The sequence below is a fragment of the Echinops telfairi genome, unplaced genomic scaffold, assembly GCF_000313985.2.
Source record: "Echinops telfairi isolate 266 unplaced genomic scaffold, ASM31398v2 ScPeMD7_5167;HRSCAF=5991, whole genome shotgun sequence".
Taxonomy (NCBI): domain Eukaryota; kingdom Metazoa; phylum Chordata; class Mammalia; order Afrosoricida; family Tenrecidae; genus Echinops; species Echinops telfairi.
In genome coordinates this window covers 184,040-192,251 of record NW_022109066.1, presented here as the reverse complement: position 1 = coordinate 192,251, position 8,212 = coordinate 184,040, and the positions used below count along the sequence as shown (strand labels likewise).

The window sequence follows — 8,212 nt, the reverse complement described above, 5'->3', positions numbered from 1 at the left end:
ACTGGTACAGATAGGAACTGGAAATACAGGGAATCCAGGGCAGATGATCCCTTCAGGACCAGTGGTGTGAGTATACAAATACATTTTACTGATTTCTTAATACAAAATCCCATTCAACAAATAGATTATTTTTCAAATTAAAAGTTTATACATTCTTGCTACAGAAAATGTAGAAAAGTACAGTCATGAAAATATGCCACTCATAGAATCAACCAAATAAACCAGTGTAAATGATGTGGAAAATATTTTCTTCAGGGGCTACAGCAGCCAGAACATTGTAGTTGATGCAGCAGGCTCTTTCCATTAGGGATCACTCCAGAGGTTTTTCAGTGGCTAAAGAGATCCCAGGTGGCATTGTTAAGCATTTGGCTGCTAGCCACAAGGTCAGCAGTTTTAAAGCACCAGCAGCTGCTTGGGAGAAAGACAGGGCTTTTTACTCCCATAAACAGTTAGTCTCTGAAACTCACAGGGGCATTTCTACCTTGTTCTATAGGGTCATTGAGTCGGCATTGACTTGATGGCAGTGTTTCATTATTTATTTTTAAATCAGCTTCTGAAAATGGATTTCAGCCCTCTTTCTCAAGGCACCACCCATTTCTCTGTTAACAGCTGAGTGCTTCAGTAGGTCTCCTTCTGAACATCAAGAATTGCTCTTCTTCTGTAGTTTTAAATGTTGCTGTAATTCTCCTCATAATAGCAATGTGATGCTCACTTTGTTGGGCTAAATTACACTTCAATTCTTAAAATTATCCTTCATTTTAAAACACCTAACCCTCTTTGTAGTAAACCAAGCCTTATTATCCTCTTATATGCCAAACCACAGGGTTAGACATGACTGCCCTGTTTCTTGACAGCCCTTTGCTTCCTATCCATTCCTATCCATTTGTTGTCTTTTCTGACAATAAAATAAACCCTCGTAAAAAATAAAACTTCATCATAGTGCAAACGTTCAAATAAAAGAATTATGTACGTGGTTATGGAGAAGGATAATAACTTTAAAAATGCTCTTTCTTCCCAGGGTGATCTTAGAGCTATGGAGTCATCACACTTGTTTTATCACACTAAGTAGATACATCGTACCGAGGTAAGTTCACATGACTTGAATTAGGGTCGTGATTAATTTACAACTGCAGTGACTAGAGGACTGCAAAATACTTTCACTTGAATATTTTTTTAAAACAAGCAAGCTTAGTGGATAAGCAAAAGTAGGTACAAAGGTGTTTGGTGGTCCTAAAGCCAGAATAGGGGTAGTTAGTGACTTAAATAAAATATTTAACGAATCAGATAAAGATAGCCCAAAGCCCCCAACGCCGTTGTCGGTGCATACTTTCCAGGATAAACCATCTTCTTGGAAACAGTGTGTCACACATCTTCATTCATTAATCTTTTAAACTCACTTCTTTGCCATATTCAAACGAGTTATAGTCATGTCAGTTCTGACATATAGTAACTCCAGTTGTGGCTAGCAGAAATAAGAAACTTTATTCTTAATGCAATTATCAAAAGAGATACTCAGGGCTGCTGAAAGCCCCCTACATTGCACTCAACCATTCCCCATTTGAGATGATAATGTTACTTTTATATGTATATTCCCATTTCAAAACCACATATGCTATGTAAGATAAACCGTGGTCTTAGGACTCACAGGTTGGCAGTTTTCCAATGTGATTACATGAAAACCATTCCAGAGACCGAGGAAACAGGATCATTGTTTTTCAAATTTTTTCCAGTTTCTCAATATACTAGGTTATAATACTTCCAAATACTGATGTGTGATACTGGTCCTGTTTCCAGATTTTCAGTTCATAGTCATGCAACTTGTCACATAGAGGAAATATCGATGTTCTGAAATTGCTTATTGTTATGTTCCTTTGGAATGTAATGAAATTATTCTATTGCTTGTCTCCCTCAAGATTTCCTTCACCTTTTCATTCCTCAAGCTGTAAATGGAGGGATTTAGAAGTGGAGTCACTACGGTAGTCAAGACAACTGTCATTTTATCAAACTCTAGTGAATAGCTCTGGTTGAGTCTCACTTACATGAAGATTGAGCTTCTTCAGGCAATGGACATGACAGTGATGTGAGAAGCACAGGTGGAAAAGGCCTTCGGATGTCCTTAGGCTGAAGGGATGCACAAGATGGTAGAGATGGTGTAGGTGTAGGACACAGTGGTGAGCACCAGATAATTTAAAACCACAAGGGAGGATAAGAGGAAGTTTACTATCTCAATGAATTGAATATCAACACAGGCTACCTGTAGCAGAGGGGCTATGTCACAGAAGAAGTGACTGATTTCTTGAGTACAGTAGGGAAGTCTGGACACCACAATAGTTGGGCACAGCACTGACAGGAAGGCACCCACCCAGCAGCCCAGGACCAGCTGGAGGCAGACTCTACTGTTCATGATGCTGCTGTAGCGCAGGGGGTTACAGATGGCCACATAGCAATCGAAGGACATGACAGCTAAGAGGATGAATTCTACTCTTCCCAGGAAGAAGTAGAAATATGTTTGGGTGATGCAACCAAAATAGGATATGGCTTTTTTTTCTTCTAAGAGACAAGCTAACAACTTTAAGGAAATGGTTGTTGTGAACAAAATGTCCCCAAACCACAAATTACTAAGAAAGAAATACATTGGGGTTTGGAGATGATTATCTGTCCATATTAAGAAGATGATGATAATGTTTCCTGTTATAGTGAGTGTTTAAACTATCAAGAGAAGAAAAATACCAAAATCTGCAGCTCTTGGACAGTAGGAAAAGAAATCAAACTGAATTCAGTCACTGTGTCTGGTTTCTTGTGGCCATTTCTACTGGAGGGACAAAGGGATAAGAAAGGAAATAACAGTGCTTTACATTATCTTTCAAATTTTTCATAACCTTGCTAAATATTGACTAGAGAGAACATTTACGAGGGAGGGAAGAAGAGATATGGTCTTGCCTGTGATTCTTTTATGTAGGCAAATAAAATTACCTTGTTTGGCCTCATTTCCTATCTATAATAGATGGGTTAGAAAAATAACCTCTCTGGCGTGTTAAAACTTTACTCGATTTCTATTAAATCTTTATACCTCTTCTACTTTTATTTTTCTGATAGACTTAAATCCACATAAAAAATGAAATTTATGGTAAACTGAAAATCACTCAAGTTATTTTGATCATATCATGTAATCAATAATATAGATCCCATAGCTAAAAACCTCATTTTATACTTCACGAGGAAAGAGATTCAATTGCATAGAAATTTTGTCATCCTTCCGGTATCATGACTGACCAGCATAAAATAATCTGAAGAATCCTCCTGATGTACAAAAGTTTAGATCGCATATGTTCTTTAAGGTAAAGCTGGTTAAAGCAAACATTCGAGAGGATTCTGGCAAACATGAACTGAGCCCATAAGACTAGGGCCTGAGCCCAGTGCTGGCAGCTGGCAGAGCTTCTGTGGCCCGGATATAGAGCCTGAGGATCTGATATCCAGAGCCAAGGTGGCTATGATCTGTGTCAGTGTAGATAAAGAATTGGTGAAGGAAGGGATAGTATGGAATTAGAGGAGTGGGGAATCAAGGCAGAAGGCTTGAGTTTATTCATGGGCATCTGTGTTCATATTCGAATAGAGTTGCTGCTCTGGGACATACATCACTGGAACATCACCTAAGTGGGGAAGCAAATCCTCAAACTTCCTTTCTGAGCTCTACTTTCTGGGAGAAATGGAACTGACCAAGAGTCAGGCATAGCCCTGGCATACAGCAGGAGGAGCAGAAAATCCTTTCCAGAGGAAAACTCTCCCCCAAGTTACACCCTGGGTTCTTCCAGATATAATGAACAATCAGTGAACTTTGAAACAGATTTCCAAGCACAATAGAAGGTGGACCACTAAAACAGAGAGTCAGCATGGTGGGGAGTGGGAGGGAGTGGAGCAAGAAGTGTAGCACAAATAAAGCAGAGTTGTAGACACAAAATATCAGTTGGTAGTTTGAACCCACCTGGCAGCTCTATAGGTCAAAGAGCTTCTGCTTTTGTAAAGACTGTAGCCAAGGTAGCTCAACAGGGCAGTTCTACTCTGTCACATGGGATGTACATGAACTGTAAGAATAGAGGAGACAGAGCTGAGACAGCATTTAAAGAGCAATAGAGACCCAGAACATGAATGGGATGATATGAAGTGCTGTTTTTTAAAAGGGTAGATGATCTACAAAGGGAAAAAGTTAAAACAATAACCAACTTCTCAATAGCGATAATAGAAGCCACAAATTAGTTGAATAATGCTTCTAAATTGTGATGAGAAAATAATTTCCTACTCATAATTGCATATCCAGTAAGATTACATTTCATTATAAAGCAAATATAAACCTAAATCCACTTGTACTAACTCTATAGGACAGAGTGAGACAGACTCATAAGGTTCCCAAAGCTGTAATCTCGACAGAAACGGATGGCCACATTGTCTCCCACAGAGTAGCTGGTGGGTTCAAACTGTTGACATTTTAGTGAGCAGACAAGAATTTAATCATTGCACCACCAGAGTTTTGAAAAGAAACATATTTCAAATAAAGATTTCTAAAATTTAGTATCAAGATACAAATTCTGAAATAGTCATAAAATTCAAGAATGAAAAATAATCGTAGAGTGGCAATTAGAGGAAAAAAGAATAAAAATCAAATAATTGTAAATTCAAATAAATGTCATATATGCATCATAGTAATACTGAATTTGTGAGGTTAAAATTGAATATGGTCAAAAATAAGATATAAGTGTGGACTAAATACTGGAACTAAAGACTCTTAATTTTATCTGGAAAATAACAAAGCAGTGTTTCATTTAGATTTAGACATTACATTAAATAAACTTAGTAAATTTTCAAGAGTAATGATGGAAAGTATAGAAATAGGCTTTCAGAAACTTGTAGACAGGTAAATTGATAAAAGAAAAACAAAATTCAACTACAGCAAAAATACAAATGCCAAAGCCTCTCCCCCCGAGAAAAACTCAGTAATTCACCCAAAGTTACAAGATATTAAAAAAAGCAGACATAGTAAGGAAATGGAAGTAAAAAGTAAGATGTAGAACCCAGTCAAAAAATATCAATCTTCAAAATAAAGAAAAATTGAATCAATCACTCCAGTTAAAAGATAGATATTGCTATAATATATATAAGACAAACCTAGATAATTCTCTTTATAAGAAAAACACACAAAAGAAAAGAACATGATAATGTTGAATGAGGATAGCAAATGATACATTTAATGCATGCCAACCCAAAAGAAAGCTAATGCGGCTATAGTAATAACCATGAATTTAGATAATATAATGAGAATATGATTAAGGGCCCATTGGTTTTCTCCACGATGAAAAGGAGCATATACTAATTCTAAACATGTATGCATCTACTAGATAGCTTCAGGACAAATAAAAAATTGGTAGAACTATAAGGTAAGCCATCATAAGAAAATATTTCAATAAAATGTTGTTTAAAATCACCAAAATACAAATAATCAGAACAGCACAGTTAAGCAATTCATGTAAAATTCTGTGCTAAAATTCTAGAGACTATACCCATGGAACATTCTCTCTTGGTACACATGGAACATTCAAAAGCATGGACACATGAAGCAAATCTCCAAAATTTCAAAGATTGCTGTCACAGACAACATGTTTTCACACCTCAACACAAGTTAATAATGAATGACATATGAAAAATCCTTATGTTTGGAAATTTAAAAATAGCTTACCAGGTAATTCATGAGTCAAAGGCAAATCATAATTAAAATGACAGTAACAAAAAAAGTTAGGCTTGAATGATGATATATATATCCAAATTTGTGGGCTATAGCAAGCATGATTTTATGATGGGCTTTTTCAGTCATTTGTAAAAGAAGTCATTTTTATGATGGGCATTTACAAGACTGATATGTAAAAGAAGAAATTTTGACATAAAAATTAAAGAAAAAATGGAATAAATAAAAAATGTAGGAGGAAGCAGATATATATTCCAATTCAAAGCTATCCTGTAGGACAGAGTCAAACTGTCCCTGTGGAATTATAAAGGCTGGAAATCTTTAAAGAGGCAGAAAGTCTTATCTTTCACCCATGGAGCAGCTGGGGAGTTTGAACCAACAACCTTGTTGTTAACAGTTCAATGCATAACTCACTAAACTACCAGGGTTCCTAGACACACATTAGAATACAAATAAATGAGCTAGAAAACAAAGAGTAATGGCTTTATAAAACCATTAACAAAGTCCAAATAGGGACTCATCAATGGACCAAAACATTTTAAAAAGTGAATGAATAAAAATGTTAAAGGCTCCCCTAAACTCTACAAGTGCAGTGTTGGAAGCAATAGAGGAATATGGCAGAGTGGCAGTATACAAAAATCAACAAGTAAAAGTCTATTGGGCTGCTCTACACATCAGACAAGATCACAGAAGAGATGATTAAAAAGGTAGTACCCTTTACAATAGCCAAGCACAAATCGAAAAACCTAGAGATATACCTGACTATAAAAACGTAAGATTTGTATGAGGAAAATTATAAAACACTACTACAAGAAACCAAGAGTGACCTCAACAAATGGAAGAATATCCCATACTCGTGGCAGATTCAATATAGTAAAGATATCAGTTCTGCCCAAGGCACTGTATAAATTCAATGCTACCCCAATATGAATACCACCCATCCCTCTTCAAAGAATTGGAAAAACTGATTACCAACTTCATATGGAGGGGGAAGAAGCCCTGAAGATAAGCAAGCGGCCATCTAGCTCAGAAGCAGCACAGCACCCATGGAAGAAGCAGAGCAGCCTGTGTGACCACGAGGTGTCGAAGGGATCAGGGATCAGGCATCAAAGAACAAAAATCATATCATTGTAAATGAGGGTGAGAGCAGAGTGGAGACTCAGTCAAAGCTCATCTGTAGACAACTGGATACCCCTTACTGAAGGGTAGTGGGGAGGAGATGAGCTAGTCAGGGTGCAGGGTAGCAACAATGAAACATAATATTATTTTGCCATATCTTACACTGTCTGATGTCTCCCTTTACCCACTTTTCTGTTGTCCATTCCCCAGGGAGGAGGTTATATGTAGATCTTTGTAATTGGTTCCCCCTTTCTCCCTCACCTTCCCTCCACTCCCCTGATATTGCCACTATCACCACTGGTCCTGAGGGATTCATCTGTCCTGGATTCCCTGTTTTTCCAGTTCCTATCTGTACCAGTGTACATCCTCCAGTCTAGCCAGATTTGTAAGGTAGAATTGGGATCATGATAGTGGGGGTGGGTGGAGCATTCAAGAACTAGAGGAAAGTTGTATGTTTCATCATTGCTACACTGCACCCTGACTGGCTCGTCTCCAACCCATGGCCTTCTGCATGGGGATGTCCAATTACCCACAGATGGGTCCTGGGTCCCCAGTCAACACTCCCTCTCATTCACTATGCTATGATTTTTTTTTTTGTCTTTGATGCCTGATACCTGATCCCTTTGACACCTTGTGATCTCACAGGCTGCTGTGCTTCTTAAATGTGGGTGTTGTTCTTTCTGCTTGAGGCCTGGTATCAGCTCCTCTATTTTCCCTCCCTTCACCACTCTCCCAGTCTTGTAGACCCTTGTTAAATTATAAATTATTATTTTCATCATACCTTACACCATTCACTGTCTCCCTTTACCCACATTTCTGTTGTTCATCCCCCTGTGGGGTGAAGGTTATACATCCACCATACAATAAAACTTTTTATAGTACAAAGTATCTAAAACTATTTGACATTGTAAGACATTCAATTTTTAGTTTGTGTTTCTACTACATTGCAAAATGTGAATACTGATATCCTGTAATAATTCTAAATTAAGAATGTTCATTGAGTATATTTGAATGTAAACACTGTAAAAACTTTGATCTTTCAGAACTGTATTTGATTGATCCCTTCCGAATGTATGTGTACTGAAGTATTTTCTGTTGACAGTGTGGGTCCCAGCTTAAAGGGTAACCACTACACCAGACCTCCTTTGAAGTATTTTCTTTGTGTTAACTTGGACTTCATTGAAAACTTCACAGCACTGGGAGGTCATCTGGCCTAAATCTATTGTATCTTTCTGACCAAAAAATGAAGCTGTCTATGCTTACAATTTTCCAGTTAGAAGAATATCACTACTTATTTTTTATAATACATTTCAAACTTGGACATCTTTGACCTTTAGAAAATCTGGTTTGTTTTTTTTT

General features: G+C 37.3%; 1 pseudogene; it reads right to left on the bottom strand.

Moving 5' to 3' along the window:
* Positions 1-1,861: 1,861 nt before the first annotated feature.
* LOC101658517 lies at positions 1,862-2,781 on the bottom strand (annotated as a pseudogene).
* Positions 2,782-8,212: the final 5,431 nt, after the last annotated feature.